A 25,472-nucleotide genomic window follows, 5' to 3' on the forward strand; every position below is an offset into this window, starting at 1 on the left:
TGGCCTGACGGCGCTGTCACTGACCTCCTCTCCGGGTGCACCATGAAGGGCTCAGTAAGACGGCTCCAGGTTGGTGGCTCTGTTTTTTTTTTATATAGTCTCTTCTCCATGTCTGACTCCTACCGTAATCCCAATCCCGTCAGCACTCTCTCACTCTTGATTCCTCTCAAGACTCCTCCTAAGAGACTGCAGACACGATAAAAGACAAGAGATAGTCAGAGATTGCAGACAGGATACAAGAGATGGTTAGAGACTTCAGACATGGTACAAGAGGTGGTCAGAAGATGTGCACAGGATACAGGAGGTGGTCAGAGGATGGCGGACAGGATACAAGAGGAAGTCAGAGGATGTGGAAATGGTACAGGTGGTGGTCAGAGTATGCAGACATGTAGGGGGAGCAAACAGAGGGGTTCCCTGTGTAAGGGGAGCACACAGTGGGGTCAGTCATGTAGGGGGAGCACATCCATGTAGGGGGATCACACAGTGGGGTGAAGTCCTGATAAGAGCTGTCACAGGAGGGCCCTCACACAGGGCACATAACACACAGGGTGATCAGGTTCCTGTTCTTAAGGGAGGTGGGGTCCTGATCCCCAGGGAAGATGGGGTCCCTAGGTGGCCCAGAGGGTTCCTGTTTCCAGGGGAGAAGAGGGTCCCTGTCCCCGGGTGAGTGGCCAAGAGGGCTCCTGTCCCTAGGGGAGAAGGGGGGACTCTGTCCCCAGTAGAGAAGGGAGTCCTCAGGGGGAGAAGGGGTCCCTGTCCTTGTGACGGAGAAGGTGTCCTTGTCCTCAGGGGGGGGGGGGGTTTGTAGCCTAAATACTGTAATTTGCACCTAAAAATTTAATTTTGTAACTTTTGTGAAATCCTAGTAAAAACGGGGGTGCACCAGTAAATTTCGGGTGTCATGCCAGTAAATTTCAATCTGGTAGGTTGGCAACAAACAGGGTGGTTTAAACCCTTTATTGGCCGCTAGCGTGGGTAAAACCGCCCCGCTAGCGGCCGAATAGCGCCGCAAAATTGGTGGTAAAGCGCCGCTAAGGATGGCGGCGCTTTTCCGAAGACGCTGCTCCCGCCCCAGTGTGAAAGGGGCCTTATGGTCGTCTGGGCTCTCTAGCCGCATGGATGGGCGATCAACATATCCCCAGGGAGCACAGTTACTCTACTCTATCTACAGCGCACTTTTCAAAAGAACAGAGTACACAGAGATAAGAATAAACACCGCTCTTCTGATGGGCTTTCTTATATTACCAAGACAGTAAGCTTTAGGTCATTGTTATAGATTGCAAGCTCTTGGGCAACTGGATTCATTTATTGTACACAGACACAGGTATTCACGGGACCTGCCCCTCTTTCCAAGCACAGACGTAGGCCCCTCCCACTGGTACTCTATTTATCCGAGCTCCTCTGACACTAGCCCTGCAATGCACGGGGCCCGCCCCCCTTTACAGAGCAGCTTAGGAGATGTTAGTGGCGGGGGCGGGGCTGGACGCACTGCTCCTGCTGACACGCCCTGCTCGTCTACAATTTTATTGGACCTTGAAAACCGCTGTTCCGTCAGATTGGTAACGAAAGTGACGTTTCGTCGCCGCCATCTTGCTACACCCCGGACTCCACCACAGTAATGATACACTAAGAAGGGGGCAAGCGGACATATTGTTACACCCACCAGAAACGTGTATTTTATACTTTTTTTTTAACAGTAAACCGAGTTGATATAGTGATATACAGTACTTACAACTCCGTGTATATGTTTACATGTTGAATTTTAAAAGCAGCGAACATCTGATTAGAAAGTCTGTGAGATTAGCAGGCTTGCCGCTGCTTTTAAAAGTCAGAATGTAAACAGTCAGATGGAAAAAGTGTAAAATGCAAAACTCCGGTGGGTGTAACAAGATGTCTGCTTACCCCCTTCTCAGTGTATCTTTACTATGGTAGAGTGTGAGGTGTAGCAAGATGGCGGCGACGAAATGGCTTTTCCGTTACCAATTCTGACGGGCCGCCATATCTGACGGAACACTGCGCCAACAGCTGTTCGCTGAGGGGGCCGCACTGGAAGTGACGCGGTTATTTTTTATTACACCGCAAATCTCCCATCTATGCTTCTCACACACGAGCATGCGCAGTGAGTAGGTCCCGCCCTTTCACACTCAGCCAATCCTGTTCCCGCCTGGTAAGCGAAGCGACGTCTCGCGAGATGATGTTCTGACATTTCATTTAAACTGCAGTTGTAAGCAAACGGGCAGAAGTGACGGGAATCTTAGGAGGAATAGCTGGTAAAGTTCTCGGCATTATAAATGTGTGTAGTTCTGTGACGACGATAAGCTGTGATGTGATTCACGTGCTATTTAAATAGTATGTTTAGGTTTCATTTCCGTTAGTCAGTGGGATGTGTGGTGGTTGTGAGGGACATGGATCACATCCCTCATAGGCACATACTGAGCTTGGCAGTCATCAGCTGTGTGCCCCCCATGTCACAATTTAGGGGACCCTGGGATGGTACAACAACCAACAAAAAGTGCTACCTGTATGGGAAATGGGGGTACCATTGTGCTGTATATTGGGTGTGGCTTAATAAACTGCATTCTACACCGCATGCATATACCCAAGCCCTTCCACTCACAAAATGTACCCTTTTTTTTATTTTTAAATATATATTTTAAAGCCTGCTCATTGCAATGTGCAGCCTGCGATGCCCCCACAGAGTCCTCTCCGCTTAAAGAATAGGGTTGCATTAACCGCTTCAGCCCCGGGCCATTTTGGTGGTCAAAGACCAGGCCACTTTTTGCGATTCGGCACTGCGTCGCTTTAACTGACAATTGCGCGGTCGTGCGACGTGGCTCCCAAACAAAATTGACGTCCTTTTATTTTTCCCACAAATAGAGCTTTTTTTTCATGATATTTGATTACCTCTGCGTTTTTTATTTTTTGCGCTTTAACCACTTAAGACCTGGACCTTTATGCAGGTAAAGGACCTGGCCAGTTTTTGCGATTCGGCATTGCGTCGCTTTAACTGACAATTGCGCGGTCGTGCGACATGGCTCCCAAACAAAATTGGCGTCCTTTTTTTCCCACAAATAGAGCTTTCTTTTGGTGGTATTTGATCACCTCTGCGGTTTTTATTTTTTGCGCTATAAACAAAAATAGACTGACAATTTTGAAAAAAATTCAATATTTTTTACTTTTTGCTGTAATAAATATCCCCAAAAAAGATATAAAAAAGTATTTTTTCTCAGTTTAGGGCGATACGTATTCTCCTACCTATTTTTGGTAAAAAAAATTGCAATAAGCGTTTATCGATTGGTTTGCGCAAAATTTATAGCGTTTACAATATAGGAGATAGTTTTATTATTATTATTTTTTTTTTTTTACTACTAATGGCGGCGATATTATGGCGGACACATCGGACAATTTTGACACATTTTTGGGACCATTGTCATTTTCACACAAAAAAAGTGCTATAAAAATGCATTGTTTACTGTTAAAATGACAGTGCAGTTTAGGAGTTAACCACTAGGGGGCGCTGTAGAGGTTATGTGTGACCTCATATGTGTTTCTAACTGTAGGGGGGCGGGCTGGGTGTGTGACGTCATTGATCGTGTTTCTCTATATCAGGGAACACACGATCAATGAAGCTGCCACTGTGAAGAACCGGGAAGCCGTGTTTACACACAGCTCTCCCCGTTCTTCAGCTCCGGGGACCGATCGCGGGACTCCAGCGGCGATTGGGTCCCGCGGTCACAGAGCTTCGGACCGGGTCGGCTGGGCACTTAAAGAGGACGTACAGGTACGTGCTTGTGCCCAGCCGTGCCATTCTGCCGATGTATATCTGCAGGAGGCAGTCCTTAAGTGGTTAAACTAAAATAGAGCGACAATTTTGAAAAAAATGCAATATTTTTTGATATAATCGTGTCCCCCAAAAATATTTTTTTTCCACAGTTTAGGCCGATCGTATTCTTCTATTGATTGCTGTAAAAATGGCAGTGAAGGGGTTAACCACTAGGTAGCGCTGCAGGGGTTAAGTGTTCCCTAGGAAGTGATTCTTACTGTTAGGGGGGCGTGGCTACATGTGACACATCACTGATGACCGTTCCCGATCACGGGGAATGGTCATCAGTGACAGTGTCACTAGGCAGAATAGGAGAATGCCCTGTTTACAAAGGCATTCCCGTGTTCTGCTCTTGCCGGCCGCAATCGCGGGACTCCTGGGAACATCGAGTTCCCGAGACCCGCTTTCCGCACTTGCAAGGCGTGCGCCCGCTGGGCTGCAGATTTAAAGGGATGTACCTGTACACCAATCTGCCTGCCCGTGCCATTCTGCGGCGGTGGGCAAGCGGTTAACTAAATGACAATTTTAAATGTGGCTGCAGGAAAAATACCCCCATCCACTGTCACAGGACAGAGGGAGTTGGGGAAAGGAGTGTGCTGAAACATATTACACCGGTATGTAGTGTGTAACATGTTCTAAAGCATGGGTGTCCAACCTGCGGCCCTTCAGCTGTTGCAGAATTACAAGCCCCTTCATGCCTCTGGGAGGTATGCTTGCAACTGTCAGCTTTAAAATGCCCAGGGGCGGACTGACAACTCATGGGGCCCCCGGGCAATAGAAGATTATGGTGCCCCTGAGCTTACAGATGGCCACCACGCCAGGAGGCAGTGCAGAGGCGGAGCAGCTAAAATCTCGGGATTTTCACATCAGAAGCATGTTGGTTTCGGACATTTCAGGGACAGATGTAAAAAAAACATAGATTTTTACATACTGTCCCTGGTTTTACTGAGCCTGGCAACCCTGATAGGGCCCCCTAGTGGCATGGGGCCCTCGGACAGTGCCCGAGTGACTCAATGGTCAGTCCGCCCCTGAAAATGCCTCATGGGTCCTGTAGTTCTACAACAGCTGGAGGGCCGCAGGTTGGACACTCATGTTCTAAAGGATAAACCTATCCTTTAAAAGAAGTATTTTTTTTTTTTAGATTCATACTTGCCTAGGTGGATGCAGTATCGGCACATTTGCACTGAGAACCGAGCGACCGAACATCACCGATGGCTCAGTTCTCACAGCTCCCGAGCAGAGAGCTGCTGAATGTCAATTAGCAGCTCTCCTCCACGCTCACTGGATCGCTAAGTTGTGGAGAAGCCGGAGCGTCTGTCTCAGTTGCTCGGTGAGAGGCTGAGATGGCCATCAGTCCAGGCACCTGGCGAAGCCAGACTTTTGTTGTGATGACGCAGTGCCTGGACTGGCACCTTGCCTTGCGGCTTCCCTTCCTGGTTCCCTACTGCCCATGCGTGAAGCCATTGGTCCCTGCTGTCTTCTGGGACCTGTGTGTTTCCCAGAAGACAGGGGGGGGTGTAGATACCCGCGGGTGGCTCGGGTATCTATGCCGGGAAGTGGGAGCAAAATGCCTGTATTACACAGGTATCTGCTCCCTTTTCCCCTCTGAAAGGTGTCAAATGTGACACCAGATGGGGGGTTTCGAAAAGCGGAAGTTCCATTTTTTGGGTGGAACTCTGCTTTAAAGGGTTAGTTGGTTCACCTCTGCATATTGCCTGCCTATGCCGTTAAGGGGAGCCAATAGATATAAAAACAAACTGTGCTGCTATGAAGCTTTAGCCATTAAAGTGTTACTAAACCCACAACAGTAAAATCTGTCTGTCTATGCAGAATATCATGCTTGTGGAACTTAAGGAGTTAATCCTCTGTATTGTGTAAAAATGCTCTGATTCTGTGTGGACCGATCCTCCCCCTCCTGCACGGTCTCTCTTGGCAAGGCCAGATAATACACAGTCAGAGTAGTAAAGCTGCACATGCTCAGTTTGGTCTCTATTTTCCTTGTTGAGCTAAGCTTTTCAGGTCACATGGTATCGACATCACACATTTCGGTGTGTGTATACAGAACCTAAATGACAGCCCAGTCTCTCTCCTCCACCATGCATAGTTACTAAAAAAAAAAAAAAAAAAGAACACAGTTGGTGGTATGTCACATCTTAATTTATGGATGATCCACCTTTCATAACCTCATGAGGACACATGCTATAGTGGAAATATCCTCCTACCTGAACACTCCGCAATCGGGCAGACCCTGCAGTTTATTACGTGGCCGTGGTATACAGATCAGCCAAAAAGGTATATAGTTGGCAGTATTTTAATTTAATTTACCTAGTGGCCATACCCCTGCACATACTGATCTATGTCAGTTTAGAATAGTGTGTTGAGGAAGTAAGATGTATCTCCCCAACTCTTCTGTATTAAAGCAGTGCACTGTCAGTGGTCCTGAGCGCCTCTATCTTATCCTGGTCTTCCTTTTGGGTTCGAACCCCTAAATAGCCTGGCAGTGATGTTACTCATGGCATAGACCAGTGATGGCGAACCTTGGCACCCCACATGTTTTGAAACTACCTTTCCCATGATGCTCATGCACCCTACATTGTAGGTGAGCAATAATGCGAAATGTAGTTTCAAAACATCTGGGGTGCCAAGGTTCACTATCACTGGCATAGACCATTGCTGTAAATGTATTCTAAGCTGGGCAAGGAGAAGCATTTTATGACAGGAGAGACCACTAGGATTTTCTGGATATTCACCTCAGCAGCTGTGTGCCCAGTGTTATACCGGACCCATCGATTCAAAGGTTCACTGCAGCAGTCATTCTGCATCTGATGTTTTACACTGGAACCCCAAAGTCTGACATTCCCCCAAAAGGGTAAGTTCCTCTTGTTTGCCCCCCCCCCCCAAGTCATCTTCCAGGACGGCTTACCAAGAGAGAGGCTGCTCTTGCATAGCACAGGAAACGCATGATCTACATTATAAAAAGACAAGCATAGCAACCAGACCCTCAGCATATGTGTTTCCTCCTGTCAGGCTTGCGTGCTAGGTGGCAGGGGTCTCTCAGCTACAGTATCCCCAAACTGGGGCAGTGAACCTGGGGTGGCATGTAGTTCAGGCGGCCCTGCAAGGGAGTCTAGATGTATTTTACTCCAGGGGACCACGTCTCGCCATAAGAGTCTGGTTGTTTAGGATCAGGTACACTAGCAGTGTGGGATTTTGACTTGCACGAGTCTTCCGGGGGACAGTGCAGGCTTGTGGTGTCCTGATGCTTGCAGAATGGCCATTTCCATGCGGTTCAGCATCCTGGTGTCTCTGGAACTGTGGGTGGGGGCTAATGACATCACTTCCGGCACAGTTGGCAGGAAGTTGCTTGGCGGCCATGTTTTTTGGTATTCGGCCTGGTAAGCTCCATGCACGGCTCCAGTGGAGGTGCCTGATTCACAGCACCAGCTCAGAATCCTCACTGGTTGTCTTTTCAGGGAGAAAATGGTGGTGGGGCTTCATTTGGGTTTTCCTAGGTGGCTGGGGTGCAGGGTGATTGTCTCTCCTTTTGTAAAAGGCTCTTACTACCTTGTATCCTCCCGCTGTAGAACAAAAAGAACTAAAGGGGCGCCGCCTACGGCAGAGATGTGCAGCCTAAAAGTTCAAGTTCTCTACTACCTGGACACTAGCTCCAGTGCTGCAACACTCTTTGAGGCTGGGTTCATACCTATGTAAATTGGATGTGGGTTTCCCCACATCCAATTTGCATAGCAGGAGAATGTGACCGTCTCTCTATGGACTCTCAGTTTCAGGGCTGGATTCAGGCAGAGATTTGTCCCCGAACCAGAGAACAGGGACGCACAACATACCTGTTGTCAGATTCCAGTGTGATTCCTAGAGAGCATGAAAAAGGAAATGACAAACTTTTTTTCAAAATTTTTCCTGAGGTTCCTTCTCTGGCGAAGGAGAAACCGCTATTCTCGTGGGTGCTTAGACTCTAGTGGACACATTATCCACATTTGTTCAAGCTCCATATCCTCGGTTGCTGGCTGAGCTCCTGATGTTTGCTACTGATTGATATGGATGGCTGCTGGCTTCCCCAGATCTTTTGGAGGGAGACCTGCATGGCTGGAGCAGGCCGGCGCCTGGGGATCAGGGAGGCTGAAGCAGGGGCATCTAGAGTCTGACTACTTCCAGATGGGAGGGGTGCATGTCTGCTGAGGAAGGTGATCTATGGTGTGTAGGCCAGGACAGAATGCAGCCTGCTATGCTGCAGGGCCCCCCTGAATGGACTGCAATATGATGGGTTTGTGAGTATACCCTGGTGTCAACAGACACCAGGGTGGGGGATGAAGCAGTAGGCGGACCTGGATCTTCCCAGGAGTATTGCAACAGATTTGATCTGGTCAGAAAAAATACACCATGCAGTCTGGTTCTGCCATGACTCCTGCTATGAATTTGGCAGATGATTCCAAGGATGGTTGCTTGTGTTTTTTTTTTTTTTTGCCTATACCTCTCCTTCCTACCATACCCGTACTATGGGGGTTACCCTTAGGAGGATGTCCTCTCTTTGGTGTTTGCATGCTTCTTACGAACGCAGAGTGAATGTGCTTTGTGTTCATGTCCACCATTTGTATGGTAATTTGGAGGCAGAGACAGACTCCTGCCTGTCAGGTGAGCATTTGTGCAGCAGCGCTGCTTTTTATCCCCGCCCCCCTCCCCCCCTACACACACTGAGGCCCTAAACACACTAATGTAAAGTCATGCATCGGGACGCCTACACGTGAAAATGTTTATTGCGATAGAGGTCGACCGACATGTTTTTCTGGCCAATGCTGATATTTTCAAATCGGGGCAGCAGATATAAAATGCAGATTTTTTGCGGCCAATATTTTTGCCCCCTTTTTTTTATTTTTTGTCTCATAAACACACCCACTCCCACACTTGATGTCCTCAGTACAGATTGCATTGGTTGGCACTGGCAGGTGGCACTGATTGGCGGTTGGCACTGGATGGCACTGGCAGTGAAACTATGTGAAACTGACATGTAACTGAATGCAGAGAGAGGAGCTGGCAAATTCAGTGGTGATGTCGGGTGGGTGGCTATCCAACATCAGCCAATGATTGGGCTGTTTAAGAAAGGGGCATGCCACATACACCCCCGACATCAATACTCACTCACTCACACACACAAATTAAAGGTTTGGCATGTTGGCTATCTATTTCCTCGGTGCAACCTTCTCTTTTATATTTTACCAACAATTTGGGTAATTTATTGCATTTGTCCTAATATTCACGTTGGTTTTTTATTTTTTCTACCATTTGTGGTAATATTGTGTGAGATTAAAAAAAAAAAAAAATTGGAACTACCACTATTTTATTCTCTAGCCTATATATTTTCTGAAAGCAGATAGATATTTGTGGATTTTGTGTAATCTTCAGGCCTAAAATGACTTTTTAAACGTGTGCAAAAAACACAAACGGCTCTGGCAGCGAAAGGGTTAAGTTCAGTACTACTTTATATGTTAATGATTTTTTTTAACACCTAATGGAACAGGCAGAGCTTGACAAATTTGCTTTGAATCTAGGAGCCAGCTAAAGTTAGAAGCCAGTTTTTTTTTTTTTTTTTTACCACTTGCCTACTGGTTACTTTAACCTTCTTCCTGCCCAGGCCAGTTTTCAGCGCTGTCACACTTTGAATGACAATTAGTCATGCAACAATGTATCCGTATGAAATTTTTATAATTTATTTTTTTACTTTACCATATGCCGTGGTGAACCTCCGGGGGCATGACAGAGCATCCACTGCTTCGGCTTGCAGATGCGGAAACCGGGAGAAGAATCTGTCCAGCTTGGTGTTTTCTTCGGGGAGGCGAACAGGTCTACCTGTGGGGGATCCCAAAAGCTGTCAATCTGATGGAATACCCGTTGTTGTCCACGAAGTTCCTGGACAATGTGTCTGCTTCCGTGTTCAACCTGCCTGGCAGATACATCGCTCGGAGGTCCAGGAGGTTCTTCTCTGCCCAGAGCATGATTGGCTCTACCTCCTTGAGGAGTGTCCTGCTGCGCGTGCCTCTGTAGATAAGCGACAGCTGCCCTGTTGTCTAGGCGAAGCAGAATCCTCTGGCCCTTGATTTGGGATGCCAAGGAAGTCAGTGCCAGAAAGGCTGCCCTCATCTCTAAGATGTTGGATACTACGCCCTGGGTGGAGCCTGACCATCTCCCCTGTACTCTGGATTCCCCGCAATGGGCTCCCCAGCCCTGTCCGCTTGCATCGGACGTAATTGTGATCCAGTGAAGGGATCCCAAGTGACGAGGCTTGGAGAGGTTCTCTGGAACTGTCCACCAGTGAAGACTCCTTCGCATCACTCCTGTCAGCAGGATCGTCTGGGACAGACGATGTTTCTTCCACTGCGCCAAGAAACCAGTCTGGAAAAACCTCAAGTGCCAATGGGCCCACGGGACCATGGGAATGCAGAAAGACATAGTGCCAATGAGGCTCAGGCATTGTGAGGCCGTCAGAAACGGGCTCTGGAGGACCCTGGTCATTTTCTGGATGACAATCTCCATCTTTGGCGGTGGCAATGACACTGTCCCCTCCTGAGTGTCGAATTCTGCACCCAGGTAGATCATTTGCTGCATTGGCATAAGTGGGCTTTTGCTTGAGTTGACCAACCACCCTGGCTCTCTTAGTGTCTGCAGAAGAATGTCCCGATGACATACCAACTGACCCGGACTGCATGCTAGGAGTAGGATGTCGTCCAGATAGTGATATATTCTCAAGCCCTTCTCCCTCAGGGGGGCCAGGGCGGCTAATAGAATCTTGGTGAATACCCTGGGAGAGGTGCACAACCCGAAGGGTAGGGCCTGAAATTGTAGGTGAGTCTGACCCACCGCAAACCTTAGGTATTTCTGAAACGCAGGCTGGATTGGAACATGTAGGTATGCGTCCTGGAGATCGACTGAAATCATCCAATCTAACGGCTGGACTGCCTGAATTATCGTCTGCAGGGACTCCATCTTGAAGCTTTCGGTGTGAATATACTGATTGAGCTTCTTCAGGTCTATCACAGGCCCCCACCCGCCCGTCCTTTTGGGGACTAGAAATAAGGTGGAGTAGAAACCTGTGAATCGCTCCGCTGAGGTAACTGGAATAGCTGCTCCCTGAAGCTGGAGTGACACTAGGAAATTTTCCAGAGCTTGAGCCTTCAGTGGAGCGGATGGAATTTCTGTCCTCTTGAACGAGCTTCGAGGTGGAGTTTGAGAAAAATTCCAGAAGTGCCCCCATCGAATTGTGGACAGAACCCAGGGGTCCTGGCAGTGGGTGGCCCAGACTGGGGCAAAATGTTTTAGTCTGGCTCCCACCGGGAGTGCCTGGGATAATTTGGCGTCAAAAAGACTGTTTCTGCTCCTGAGGAGCCGGAAGGGCTTTCATCTTCCTGCTCAAGAAGGATTGCGGAGTACCTTTCCAAGGTCTTTTGCTGTCTCTGAATTGTCCCGGGTGCCGAAAGTCCCTTGGATCTGAACGGCGGAATCTAGAGGGACCGCCTCTGAATCTTCGTATTCTTCTGTCCTGTGGAAGCATACCAGACATCCCTCCTGACTGCCTGGAGATTACCCTATCCATCTTGTCTCCGAATAGAGCCTTTCCATCAAACGGGATCTTGCACCAGTTTTGTTTGGAGGAAAGGTCCACCGTCTAAGGTTTCAGCCATAAGGCTCTTTTCGCCATTACCGAATGCAGCATGGATCTTGCCGAACACCTAATCGTGTCAATGGCTGCTACTCCAACAAAGTCTGCCGACAGCCTAAGTTCTTCCAAGGCTTTGATTAAATCTTCCGTGGGCACGTTCTGACGCAGAGCAGTCTCAATGGTATCTGTCCATGACCTTATGGCATTAGAGACTGACGTGAGGGCGATAGCTGGCTTGCATGCTGCGCCTGCAGCTAAGTAGCTCCTCTTCAGTTCCAAGTCAATTCGCCTATCTAAGGGGTCCTTGAAGGAAGCGGAATCCTCCATTGGTAAGGTTACGTTTTTTGGCGAGTCGCACCACCGATGCATCCACTACTGGCATGGAATTTAGCGACTGCGTTCCAGACTCTGGTAAGGGATACAATTTGCTGAATCGAGCCAATGAGAGCTTCTTATCAGGATTTGACCACTCATTCAGGATGACTTGGCTAATCTCCCCCATCAGCGGGAAGAGAATCTGCTTCCTTTTGAGAAAAGGAAAGTAGCTTGTAGCCTCTTGGGGAGGATCTATTACCTCCTTCCATGCGATTGCCAACTTGACTGCCTGGATAGACGGGTTTACCAAGGAAAGGCTAAAGCCCGAAGGCTCTGACTCCTCTGCAGAGTACTCTGAGTCGCCTCCAGGTGATGAGCCTCTGACTGATTGATCAACCGGAGGTAGAGGCATACTGACTCCTGAGGGACCCGGGAGACTAGGTTCCACATCCTGAACCTGTGATATCTGCGTGGCTGGCTGAGCAGGGGCCGAAGCCAAAAGCTTGGAGAAGGAGTCCCTTATTGCTTTGTCTAGCAGTTCTACTGTGCGTTGATTTTCTCGCTCGCGGTTGGACACATAGTCCGAAAAACAGTCCTTACAAACGACCCTGTCCGGTAGTGGCGTAGCCCCGCATGTCCAGCACTTCTTCTTTTTTCTATAGCTTCTAGAGGATGGGGACCGATCATGTCCCCCTAGATCTTGACCTATGACGTGGAGACCGGGACCTCCGACTTGATGCGGGACCGGTGTCGTGAAGAATGAGACCTGCGGGCTGGGCTGTCATTGTCACGGTGTCTTGATGATTTTCTGGACCTCTTGGAGTGGGCAGGGCTACGATGTAAGGAACTCATGTTAGAAACAGTGAGCGCACTTTTTTTTTTTTATACTCGCGCATTGTTGGTCGATACCTAATGGAAGTGTGAGGATCTTTGTTACGCGGTGAATGCTGCGAGAAAAGATAGAGAGGCTAAGGATTAAAGCAGTAGGAAAGGCACCTGCCTGTAACTTACAGACAGGCGCAGATACACTGTCACTTTTTACCCCTTTTTTTTTTTTTTTTATTTTTTTTTTTTTTACCTACCACAGGGCTGGGGCTGAAGCACCTAGCAGGGCGTAGCTTTTAAATGACTCTGGCAGCCACATCCCTGCTCACAGGCTCCCTTTATATGGACCAGGAAGGGAGGGTTAACCCAGGGTCCACCCCCAGCCACATACTGGAAAGGAAAGGCAATCTAGCCCTCTTTCCAGCAACCAAGATGGCCGCCGCGTCCCATCCAGCCACGGCGCATGCGCCCGCGCATGCGCAGAAGCCCCGGCGCCCGTGACACAGGAAGTCCTGCATCAGAGCGCCGGGACCCCATTCAATTGCGGCTGTTAGATGCGGCGGCGGGGATGCCGATCCGTACCGCACATCCCCGCCACACACAAGGGACCAGTGAATATTGCAGCACCCGCGCCCCCCCCCCCCCCCGACGCAGACCAGACCCCCACTCTGACAGGGGAGCCCAGCATGACAGGGAGCATACTCCTGGCAGACACACAGATCTGCAGGATGTCATAGAAAAATTATTAACGCACGTACATAATTAATAATCAGAGAAATATTAATATCGCACGTAAATAATTAAAATAAGCTATAAACACCTTTTTGTCTATATAAAAATTAAAACAAAGAATAGCGCTGCGAAAAAGAGAAAAGTATTACATTTATTGATACAGAGAAGAAACTTGTATTATTCTAATATTTACAACTATAACATAAACCAAGATGATATCCCAGGCACACAATTATACAAACAATGAGAGAGAGAGAGAGAGAGAGAGTATATATTTACAGAGTGCTTCACCAAGTTTTCCCAATCAGCTCATGATCCAGTCTGCCTCTACTCAAACTAGGACTTGTCTCTATATACCCTTCCGATGTAACTTTTCCCGCTCTAAGAATGCCCCTCAAATTTAACTTTTCCCGCTCTAAGCTTATCAGATCCCCATCCCTTTGAGATAACCTCCCTATGTTATTATAGGTTTATAGTCCTTTTGTTAGTTGAACTCTAACAACGAGTCACTCTGTTGACTAAGAAAAACAGGACAGTCGACCAACGACATCTCAGTCTCATTAATAAGAAAAGCCTTATAAAAGAATGACATATACATCTTCATATATATGGTTTTGAAAAGTCTCTACCACAGTTCCCCCCGAAGTTCATTTTTGAACTTATGTCCTCCTTCAATGATCCGGTACTCACCCACAACGGCCCAGACGCCCCGACCCTTCCCCCACCACCACTGCGGCCTTTTCCTTTCTTGAACTCGCCGTAACTCATCAAGGTAGATTTGAGACAGTCCTGGTGCCTTTGAGACTTCCGATCCGAACCCTGAGTGTCTGTACTGCAATGTTTCATCGCCCCTCTGCATTGGAGGAGTGGAATTCCAACATTGATGGCGGGATCCTTATATTTAGTCCTGTATCTTGGAAAGATGGTGTTCTGATTGTCCCCATTGGATCGGACCGCGAGACAGCACTTTTTCAGCATGATGAAGAAGGGTTTCGGAGTGTCTTATTCATGGCATGTTTGTCTTCAAAAAAGATGACTTGGTTGTCGTTTCTTCAGGTGGTGGTTGGGTGGGACTCCAGACAGTCATGTATGAATACAAAAGGAGAATGTCAGTGTACAGTTATTGGAGAAATGTCGGACAGGAGCCGTGGGGTGGCCTTTATGACTATAAAGCCATAGGTAGACTAGGGGAGGTAGAATTACTTTAAGACATGAAAACCTGGATGTCCAGGGATACTTCAAATGGGTGTACAATGTTGCACTGGCGGGCAGGCATGCTCACGCGCCTTAAAAACAAAATATGACTGAAGTTCTAGTTACATTATCCTGAGAAGATGTATGATGGAAGCCAAAAAATAAAAACTTAGAGAGCATAATATTAAAGGAGGAAAGGAAGAGAGGTGAGTAATGAAAAAGAATATGGAGAATAGAAAAAAAACAAAAAATAAAATAAAAACTACAGATTTAATGCTGCTCCAACCAAGCTCTCCAGTTTAGATTCCACTTTCGATTGTTAAAAGAGCATTGAATCGGTATTTCAAAAAAAACTTAATACCTAGTTGCCCTGTCAATTTTAGCTGACAGCGAGAAAAAAAAATAAAAAACGACTCCTCTCTCCTACTAGTAATTGGTGGTATTTTTTGCTGGTCAGGTATACAGATTATAAGGAGAGAGAGATGATTTAAATTTGTAGAATTTGGGTAAACCTGACCGCACTTTATTATTACAAATTGAAGAGGCTTATTCCTAGATCAACAGGAAAAAATATAGTTCTAGGGTCCTCTCTTAAAAAAAAAACAAGAACAAAACAAAAAAATTAATAAAAATAGACTTTTCTGCCCTATTGGTGATCAACAGGTGAACATGATCATGGTCACTTAACAATGTACAAGTCGGGTTAAAAACATAAAAAATGTAAATATTAAAAAGGAGCGGCTAAACAATGGTTGCCAAAAAACTTTTTAGAATTTAGTCAAACCCGACTGTACTTCTTACTAAAAAAAAAATTTTTTAAGGCTCTTCCCCAAACCAAAGAATAATAATAAATTCTCCAACAAAAGGGCAATTAAAAACAATGCATTATTTATTATTTTCCCTCCAGGTCTATGCACTACTCCCCCCTTCAGGTGGAAAAAGTTCAAACCTTTTGGAACTTTTCTCACCTGAATGGAATGAGAGGGAAGAAAAACAACAACAATGAAAAAAACTTCAAAAAAATTAACAGCAAAAAATTATAACCATCACACTTCAGGGAGAAAATTAGAGAAAAAATAAAAATTAAAACTGACAAAAAAATAAATAAAAATGTTTTACCCAGGAAGCCTACCCCACCTCCACCTAAAATGTTCTCTCAGCCAGCTCCATGTCCGATAATTCCCAGCAGTTATTATATTTGTTCCACCCCCTCCCCTTAGCTTATAAATCCCTTGAGCCGGGCCTTTTTATTCACGCCTTGCACAAACTGTTGGCACTATTTAAATCCTGTTGCCCAAAGTTTAACTACCTATCTTTTAATTCCTCCTTCACCACCGTGTATTGACCTGGAATGCAAAAGACATCGTGGTCACACTTCTGACAGGGGGAAATATCAACCTGCTCTCAGCTTCCGTACCCTCTGATCACATGTGGGTCACTTAGCCCCAAATGCACCAAGATAGAATCCCCAGTCAGCAAGCTCATTGATGCCAACCTATCTACAGACCGAGTCTGCACTTCCGTATATGGGATCATACAGCACCTCATTTCTCACAATCCAAACCAGTACAGCCCATCCCGGCGTTTGACTATCATTTTGGATTAGTGTAAGCGACGAGTTTTGTCAAAGTCTTACTGAGTGGTGATGCTAACTCCTCAGGCTACCGCCCATCATACAGAGATTTGTACACTCAGCCTGATACTGGTCAATAACTCCGCCTGCCCCTGCATGTACGCCAGAGCCAATGACATATTTTTGTCCTATACCCCATCACACTCTCTTCCAACCTCTTAACATGGTCGATAAAATCGTGAGCCATATTAAACTGGGTTTTCATGTAACTTTGTTGCATGTTGTTACAACTGTCACCAATCTCTCTGAGCAACAAAGCCGTGCTTGTCTGAAGCCATGGCTGCGGGTCTGTTCCTCAGGAGACCGCTGTCCACTCTATTACTAACACCCATCCCAGCTCCTATTCCCCCTATATAGTGCTGAATACACCCCTCCTCTGTTGGGTTACTCCTCAGAAACAAGCGTCCGGCGTGAACCTTATGCTGTGTCTGCACATCTCTGGGAGAAAGCCACTGGTCACTTAACAATCACTTGATTCAGTGTATACTCAGCACATACAGGGTAATAGTCTTATCAACCACTCTGTACCCTGTTAGCCCGCGTGTATTCTCTTTATTTAACAGGGCATGTTCTTGTATGTAGTTACTGGCATTACTTGTGCAGGGATTCAACTTCTCAGGTGAGACATCAACTAGGTGTACCTCTCCCATGTCCAGTAACCGAAAGCTTCTTTCTAGGACTGTTAAGCTTGAGACACTGCCTCTACGAGGACGTTTTCACCCCATTGATGTATCACCTGGCATCCTCTAGTTTGGCCAACAGACACCCTATTATGCATAGACCCAATGACCCATCTCCCACTCCCAAGACAGTCGCCATTGAGCCTCTCTTTATTATGGGAAATAGTCTGGATACCCGGATTGAAAACCACCTGCCACCAGGTACACCCGATCCCTCAGAGGCTGCACACCTTCTCCCTCCTCTATCAATTCAGTAATTAGACTATGTTATCCTTCACCCCTACAAAACAAACTGCCTTCAGCATTCAGATAGGACTCCCATGAAAGACAGGAGTCTAGTGCCACCCTGGGGCACTGATATTCTTGGCATGCAAGTCACCGACCACCAGTTAAGGTACACCAGTAATCTAGGACAGGAAGGACACCTATGGATATTAACTGAGGAGAATACTGCATGCCCACATATATATATCGGAAGTGAGGGCCCTTGGAACAGCCAAGAGCTGGTATCACCCCATGCAATCTTCCTGCATGCCTTTTCTCCAGACTCAACCCTAAAACTATACGATACGAGGCCAGACCTATGCACTTTCAACTCGTATGCCACCAGGCAGGCCCTCGTACTGCATGTCTGCCGGTAAATCTAAAAGAAACTGGAAAAAAAGAATTGCATAATGTGTGTCCAGCTTAAGGCAGCGGGTGCTGACCAATAGACTAAGAAAATTCCCTTGTAGCACTGAGGCGCCGGGATCACTAAACAGTAGGGGATACACGAGCCGACCAGTGTGCCTGGACACACACAGCTATTCATTAGGCACTTGGTAACAACTAGCCACCACAACTGACAAAAATAAAAACTCTAGGAGAGAAAAAAAAACAAGTGTCGCATGGTGACACGAAAGGAAACTGCTGTGAACTTCATTTGGGGACCTACAGATAGCTAGGGACATTAGCATACCTTAGCCTGAGGCAATGCAACCTTGTACAGCCAGGCTTAACAGCGGGGGGGAGTTTAAGCAGTCCTAAAACACAAGTCTAGCCAAAGTAGCATCAGGCTTTTACCTATTAGATCTATGGAACTACATGTGTCAGCATGGCTGATCTTCGGTAATAAGAAAACAGATATGCCACGGATCTATGGCCGATCCATTTCAACCTCTGGAGACTACCCCAAGACCCTTTTACCACTAAGTGTGGTACCCCTGAACGCTACTTAGCCTAATATATGTGTTAGAGTGCCAATTATCCCTTGCAGTTTTACTAAATTTTTCATAAAAACTAATATGCGGACCTCAGTTAGTTGGTTCTGCTATTCAGTGGATCAGCACATGTAACCCCCACTAGGTGGTCCAAAAACATGGACTGATCACTAGACGTTCTAACTAGATAATGGTCATGAAAACCTAAACCTTGTGAAACCCGACCGACTGACCAACATAAAGATTTCCTCTTATTCTGAAGTCCTGAAAACCCAGTTATCGATTCTGAGGGATTAAACACAAAATAAAAGTTAGTAATAAACATTCAATTTTTTCTTAACCTGGAAACAAAAAACAATGGTTATATATCTGTAACTAGACATTAGCATATAAAACACAAATATTCATTACTATATATTACATAAACCGTGCACTTTCTTTTAAAATACCAAAAATTGTTGAGCTCAACGTTTCATTAATATGTATTACTATAATACATATTAATGCCATATGGATTTTCGTTCTATGGTATACCAATAATTCCCCCCTAAAAAATGTATTCACCATGGTTGAAAATGAGCAGTTTTAAAACAAACACATTTTTTATAAGTTTCCCTTTTGTCTTGCAAGACAGTCATACTTGCCTATTCTGAGTACATTGGAAAACTTCAAAAAGTTTCTTCTATGGAAACAAAGATTACCATTAATACAAAAAAATACACACATATATATATATATATATATATATATATATATATATATATATATATATATATATATACAGGACGCCAGGGTTGGGTCCTGGACGGGTGTTATACAGCACCACTATTTGGGCTATGGTCCCTTTAAATAGCGGGAAGAGTGTTCAGGGGGTCACCCAAAGTGGGTGAAGGATTCCAGGTAAGAATTAATCCAGAGAGGACTGGCTCGCAGTTCTATCTGTTTTGATAGAGTAATTTGGGGCCTGGAATTCTGGAGGCTCTAAAGTGCTATTTGGGTGGGAAAGAGCCTCCACTCCTAAACACTGAAGAGCCAGCACACAAGGTGTTAACACTCCCAGAGAACCACCCATTTAAACAGGAAGTGATGGTGGAGGTGGGTGAAGGAGTGTGGAGATTGCACCTGTGAGGACAAGCTGGGAGTCTGATAGCTGCTGTTCACAATACAGTGAGGACTTTTGGAATACAGGGGGTGAAGAACCGGCTACCAACGAACTGTATGTGTTTTGTTTTTGACTTACTTTTTGGTGCTGAAGATAAGCAGACTTTATTTAATGCTGAAGCTAAGCGGACTTTTTGTTTATAGTTTTCCTTGTGTGCTGAGAAAAGCCTTATTTTTTGTTGACCTATGAATAAAAGCCTTTTTATGTTCAGGTCGAACGGTTTGTGCACTTAATCCCACCGAGCTATAGCCCCGAACGTTACAACTGGTGTCGAATGCGGGCAAAGTGCATTTGCAGGCGCAAAAACCGTTTAAAAACTGACATTTAAAGAGACAGTATACTTATGGCATGTCTTGGGTGAAGTCAGCCCAGGCGTTACAAACAGCAGACAAAGGCATGGAGGAGGTCGTTAAGGCTTTGGCACAAGCCACTGTGGCCCAGCAGCAAGCGTCGGCAGAGTCAAACCGTCGCCATGAGGAAGCAATGGCTCAGCAGCAGCAGGCCCTGGCACAGGCTATAGCTGCGCAGCAGGAAAATACACGGCTGCTATCCGCCCAGTTTACGGCCCAGCAGGAGTCCACTCAAGCACAGGTGGCTGCCTTGCAGGAGGCCGTACAGCAGCTGGCTCAGGGACAAGCGCAAGCGGTCGTTGCCGTTAGCAACCCAGTGTCTGTTAGAGCCAGCCATTTTTTGCAGAAACTAACACCCAGCGATGACGTGGAAGCCTTTCTTACCACCTTTGAAAGGATAGCAGAGAGAGAAGCGTGGCCCCGGGACCAATGGGCCGGCATTATATCGCCTTTTCTCACTTGTGACCCGCAAAAGGCCTATTTTGACCTCCCAGCTGAGCACATCAAAGACTATGAACGTCTAAAAGCTGAAATCCTGGCCCGCCTGGGAGTGACCACAGCTGTCCGGGCTCAGAGGGTGCATCGCTGGCGGTACAAATCGGACCAACCACCCAGGTCCCAGATGCATGAACTAATTCAGTTAGTTAAAAAATGGCTGCAGCCAGAAAAGTTGTCAGGTCCACAAATGGTGGAACGAGTGGTGATGGACCGGTACCTACGGTCCCTACAAGATGACCTACAGCGCTGGGTAAGCCATGGAAACCCTACTAATGCTGACCAGCTGATCGAGCTGGTTGAACGGTATACCGTGGTGGAGGACCTGCTTGGGCCTGCCAAGCGTCGAGAACCCACGCCAAGGACACCCAGACCAGCCACCAACCTGAGGAGAGAAGCCTTGCCAGATGTTGGCGTCCGCAGGTTCACACCATCTGCCCTAGAACCACGGAGGTCGGTTCCTGTACCAAAGATGGGAGACATACAATGTTGGCGATGTCGGTCCTGGGGGCATACCCGGGCACAATGCCCACTGCAGGAGGAGCCTATGGACTGCGGGATTGGTCGGAGAAGCTCCTTCTATGTGCAAAGTGTGTGTGCCACTCATCTCGATCTGGCTGCAGGACGGTTTGAGTGTGAAGTGTGGGTGAACCACCTTCCGGCCAGGGCTCTACTGGACTCCGGTAGCATGGTAACACTAGTACATGCCAGGGTACTTGGGAGGCTTGGGCCAGTAACCAAGACACTACGGGTAGTGTGTATCCATGGGGACACCAAGGAGTACCCCTTGGTCCCGGTGACTGTTTCCTATGGCCATGCCTCAGTTACACAGGAGGTTGGGGTGGTAAAAAGTTTAATTCATGACATCATAGTGGGGCGGGACTGTCCACTATTTCTGGAACTATGGACCCAGGTACAGATGGGGCTGCCAGGAGAACTGGGGACACTGGACCTGGAAGGGACAGGGTCTGAGGGGTCCGAACCTGAAACCTCCCCAACATACCACTCCGATATGGAGACACCTGTCACCAATAATGAAACTGCAGAGAATGCTAATATGGAGGATAATGCCCCTGTCCCAGGTCTAGAAACCGAGTTGATCTCTGAGGGGGGGGAAGTCTTCCCATTGCAAGTTATGCTGGGGGAGGATGATGAGGAGCTCTCCCAGGTTGAGGAGGGGGAAGGGGAAGCATCCTCAAGGCCAGTACATCCAGACCTGGATATATCCAGGGGTGCGTTCGGCACCGCCCAATTACAGGACCCTACATTGATCAATGCTCGAGAGCAGGTTTCTGTTATTGGTGGGGTCTCACAAATGCCAGGCGCAGATCAGAGGTTTCCTCACTTTGCATTGAAGGGGGACTTGGTGTATCGAGTGGCTGAGAGCCGAGGGGAAACTGTAGAGCAGTTGCTGGTTCCCCAACCGTATAGACGGATGCTCCTTGATCTGGCCCACAACGATGCACTGGGAGGACACCTGGGGGCGGAGAAAACAGAGGCCAGGATAACCGACCGGTTTTACTGGCCAAGGCTGAAAGCCGAGGTTAAAAGGTATTGTGCGTCTTGTCCCATTTGCCAGTTAACCGCCCCAGTGTCCCACTATAGAAATCCTCTGGTACCCTTGCCAATTATTGAGGTCCCGTTTGAGCGAATCGCTATGGATCTGGTGGGACCCCTGGTAAAGTCGGCCCGGGGGCACCAATACATATTGGTAATCCTAGATTATGCAACTAGGTATCCAGAAGCCATCCCTTTGAGGAAAGTCTCCTCTAAGGCCATTGCCAGGGAATTGTTTCAAATGTTCTCACGAACTGGGTTCCCCAAAGAGATACTGATGGATCAGGGTACCCCTTTTATGTCAAAGGTGATGGCGGACTTGTGCAAACTGTTCCAAATTAAGCAGTTGTGGACGTCTGTCTATCACCCTCAGACCGATGGCCTGGTTGAGAGGTTTAATAAAACCCTAAAGTCCATGTTGAAAAGAGTAGTCCAGAAAGATGGTAAGGATTGGGATATGCTACTCCCTGCTCTGTTGTTTGCTATCCGGGAGGTTCCACAAGCATCCACGGGCTTCTCACCATTTGAATTAGTGTATGGACGAAGGCCCCGGGGATTACTCGATCTGGTAAAAGAGACATGGGAAAGTGAGTCCTCACCGCATAAAACGGTGGTGGAGCATATCTCTCAAATGCGAGAGAGAGTGGCTAAGGTGATGCCGCTGGTGAGGGAGCACATGCAGAAGGCTCAGGATGCCCAAAGAAGAGTGTATAACAGGTCGGCTAAAATTAGACAGTTCCAAGTAGGAGACCGGGTGGCTGTTCTAATACCCACGGTAGAGAGTAAATACTTGGCCAAGTGGCAAGGCCCGTTTGAGGTGGTAGAGAAAGTCGGTGAGGTGGACTACAAGGTACACCAGCCAGGAAAAAGAAAACCATACCAGATCTATCATGTTAATTTATTGAAACCCTGGAGAGACAGAGAACAAGTGTCCGCGGTAGTAGGGGTACAGTCAGGGGACCATGCAGGGATCGACCTGGTGCAGGTTGCTGCTACCCTGACTGGGCCCCAAACCCAGCAAACAAAAGAATTTTTACAAAGAAATAAGGATATGTTTTCAGAGTTGCCCGGTCGCACCAATGTCATCGAGCATGACATTGTGACCGAGCCGAATGTAAAAATCCGATTAAGGCCTTACCGTATCCCAGAAGCTCATAGGGTGGCAGTGTCAGAAGAGGTTAAAAGAATGTTCGAGCTTGGAGTCATTGAAGAGTCGCAGAGCGAGTGGTCAAGTCCAATCGTGTTGGTACCCAAGCCCAACGGCACCCTCCGCTTCTGCAACGACTTCAGAAAACTTAATGAAGTCTCCAAGTTTGACGCATATCCCATGCCACGGGTAGATGAGCTGATTGAGAGGTTAGGTCCTGCCAGGTACATCACCACGCTGGACCTCACAAAAGGGTACTGGCAGATCCCCCTGACTAAGGAAGCCAGGGAGAAAACGGCCTTCTCTACCCCGGAAGGCCACTTCCAATATAAAAGGATGCCGTTTGGTCTACACTCAGCCCCCGCCACATTCCAAAGGGCCATGGACAAAACTCTGCGTTCACACCAACGGTACGCTTCGGTCTATCTAGATGACATAGTCATCTTCAGCACTGATTGGGAGTCCCACCTTCCCCGGGTTCAGGCAGTCGTAGACTCCTTGAGAAGAGCAGGATTCACCATCAATCCAGAGAAGTGTGCCATTGGGATGGAGGAAGCAAAATACCTAGGGTATATTGTGGGTAGAGGGCTGGTGAAGCCCCAAATGAATAAGGTGGAGGCTATACAGGACTGGCCCCGTCCCGTAACCAAGAAGCAGGTCGGAGCGTTTTTGGGCATAGTTGGCTATTATAGGAGGTTTGTCCCCAACTTCGCCACTATTGCTGCACCGCTGACTGACTTGACCAAAGGTAGAAAGTCAGTGATGATAAAGTGGAACGCCGAGGCCGAGACAGCTTTTCAAAAGCTTAAGACAGCTTTGTGCCAAGATCCGGTGCTTGTAGCTCCAGATTTTAAAAAAGATTTTGTAGTGCAGACAGATGCTTCCAGTGAAGGGTTGGGAGCGGTCCTGTCTCAGGAAATCAATGGAGAGGAGCACCCCGTGGTTTTTCTTAGCAGGAAGCTGACATCAGCTGAGAGAAACTACGCAGTGGTGGAACGGGAGTGTCTGGCCATCAAGTGGGCTTTAGACTCCCTACGATATTTCCTCCTGGGTAGGAAGTTTCGCTTGGTGTCAGACCACGCTCCCCTTACGTGGATGAGACAAAACAAGCACACCAATGCCAGGGTAACAAGGTGGTTCCTTTCTCTCCAGGAGTTCAATTTTGTGGTAGAGCACAGACCCGGGAGACAACATCAGAATGCCGATGCCCTCTCCCGTGTCCATTGTATGGTGTCTACTGGTGCCTCCAACACCTCCGCGTTGAGGCAGAGGGGGGGGATATGTACAGGACGCCAGGGTTGGGTCCTGGACGGGTGCTATACAGCACCACTATTTGGGCTATGGTCCCTTTAAATAGCGGGAAGAGTGTTCAGGGGGTCACCCAAAGTGGGTGAAGGATTCCAGGTAAGAATTAATCCAGAGAGGACTGGCTCGCAGTTCTATCTGTTTTGATAGAGTAATTTGGGGCCTGGAATTCTGGAGGCTCTAAAGTGCTATTTGGGTGGGAAAGAGCCTCCACTCCTAAACACTGAAGAGCCAGCACACAAGGTGTTAACACTCCCAAAGAACCACCCATTTAAACAGGAAGTGATGGTGGAGGTGGGTGAAGGAGTGTGGAGATTGCACCTGTGAGGACAAGCTGGGAGTCTGATAGCTGCTGTTCACAATACAGTGAGGACTTTTGGAATACAGGGGGTGAAGACCCGGCTACCAACGAACTGTATGTGTTTTGTTTTTGACTTACTTTTTGGTGCTGAAGATAAGCAGACTTTATTTAATGCTGAAGCTAAGCGGACTTTTTGTTTATAGTTTTCCTTGTGTGCTGAGAAAAGCCTTATTTTTTGTTGACCTATGAATAAAAGCCTTTTTATGTTCAGGTCGAACGGTTTGTGCACTTAATCCCACCGAGCTATAGCCCCGAACGTTACAATATATATATATATAGCATCTTACTTTCGTTTTACCATTCACTCGGCTCACTCAATTTGCATGACAATACAGCTGTTCACACACCCTCACAAAATAGAAGGGGGGGTCATTCGGGCTGTCAGCACTGAGTCAGCAGCTGAGAACACACGTCGCACACTCTCAGTTTGACTTGTGTCAGGGAAAGAGAGGGGGGCGTGGTTGCTCTGAACTATAGAACACCATTCCCAAGTTTTAAACCTTAACCAACACAAAACAAATCCTCATGCCATCACACATAACCTCACAATCCATGGATCTCACACATTTCCGCACAACACATTTATCTAGGTCAAATATGACCTCAAGACCTCACACAGATCCACATGTTCTACATCCTACTTACCCATAAACTCTGTTCATCATCACTCCTCTGGGGATGTGGATTCCCTATTAAAAATACTCACCTCATCAGTTCTGATATCCTACCATTCCTGCCCTCCAAGCATCTCGCATTTCTCTTAAAAATACCGTTTCCAGTCTAGCGATTCCCATCATTTATATATTTCACAGCCCAAGGTCCATATTTATCTATCATTTCTTCCCTCGGAGTCAAGTGGTAAGGTTCCCCACAGTTCGACTTCCTTTCCAAAGCGATTTGATTTCCCATCCTCTATGGACGAAGGACTTTGAGCTGTTCCGCAACCCTTAGAGGGTGCTTATCCCAAAGCTAGCTACACTTTGACATGATTGGGTCGGCGGGTACCTCCCCCGTCCACCTTTACC

General features: G+C 47.3%; 1 protein-coding gene across 3 annotated transcripts in view; it reads left to right on the top strand.

The window, feature by feature from the left end:
* The first annotated feature begins 2,178 nt into the window (after nt 1-2,178).
* Nucleotides 2,179-25,472, top strand: part of SPDL1 (spindle apparatus coiled-coil protein 1) — a 97,506-nt gene continuing 74,212 nt past the window's right edge. For 2 of the 3 annotated variants that reach the window (XM_040344680.1, XM_040344682.1), the window contains exon 1: nt 2,179-2,270. The gene's annotated coding sequence lies outside the window, so the exon portion shown is untranslated. Of the gene's footprint in view, nt 2,294-25,472 lie in introns of all 3 variants that reach the window. The other variant, XM_040344681.1, reaches the window with a different exon arrangement.

The sequence above is a fragment of the Rana temporaria genome, chromosome 3 (assembly GCF_905171775.1).
Source record: "Rana temporaria chromosome 3, aRanTem1.1, whole genome shotgun sequence".
NCBI lineage: Eukaryota > Metazoa > Chordata > Amphibia > Anura > Ranidae > Rana > Rana temporaria.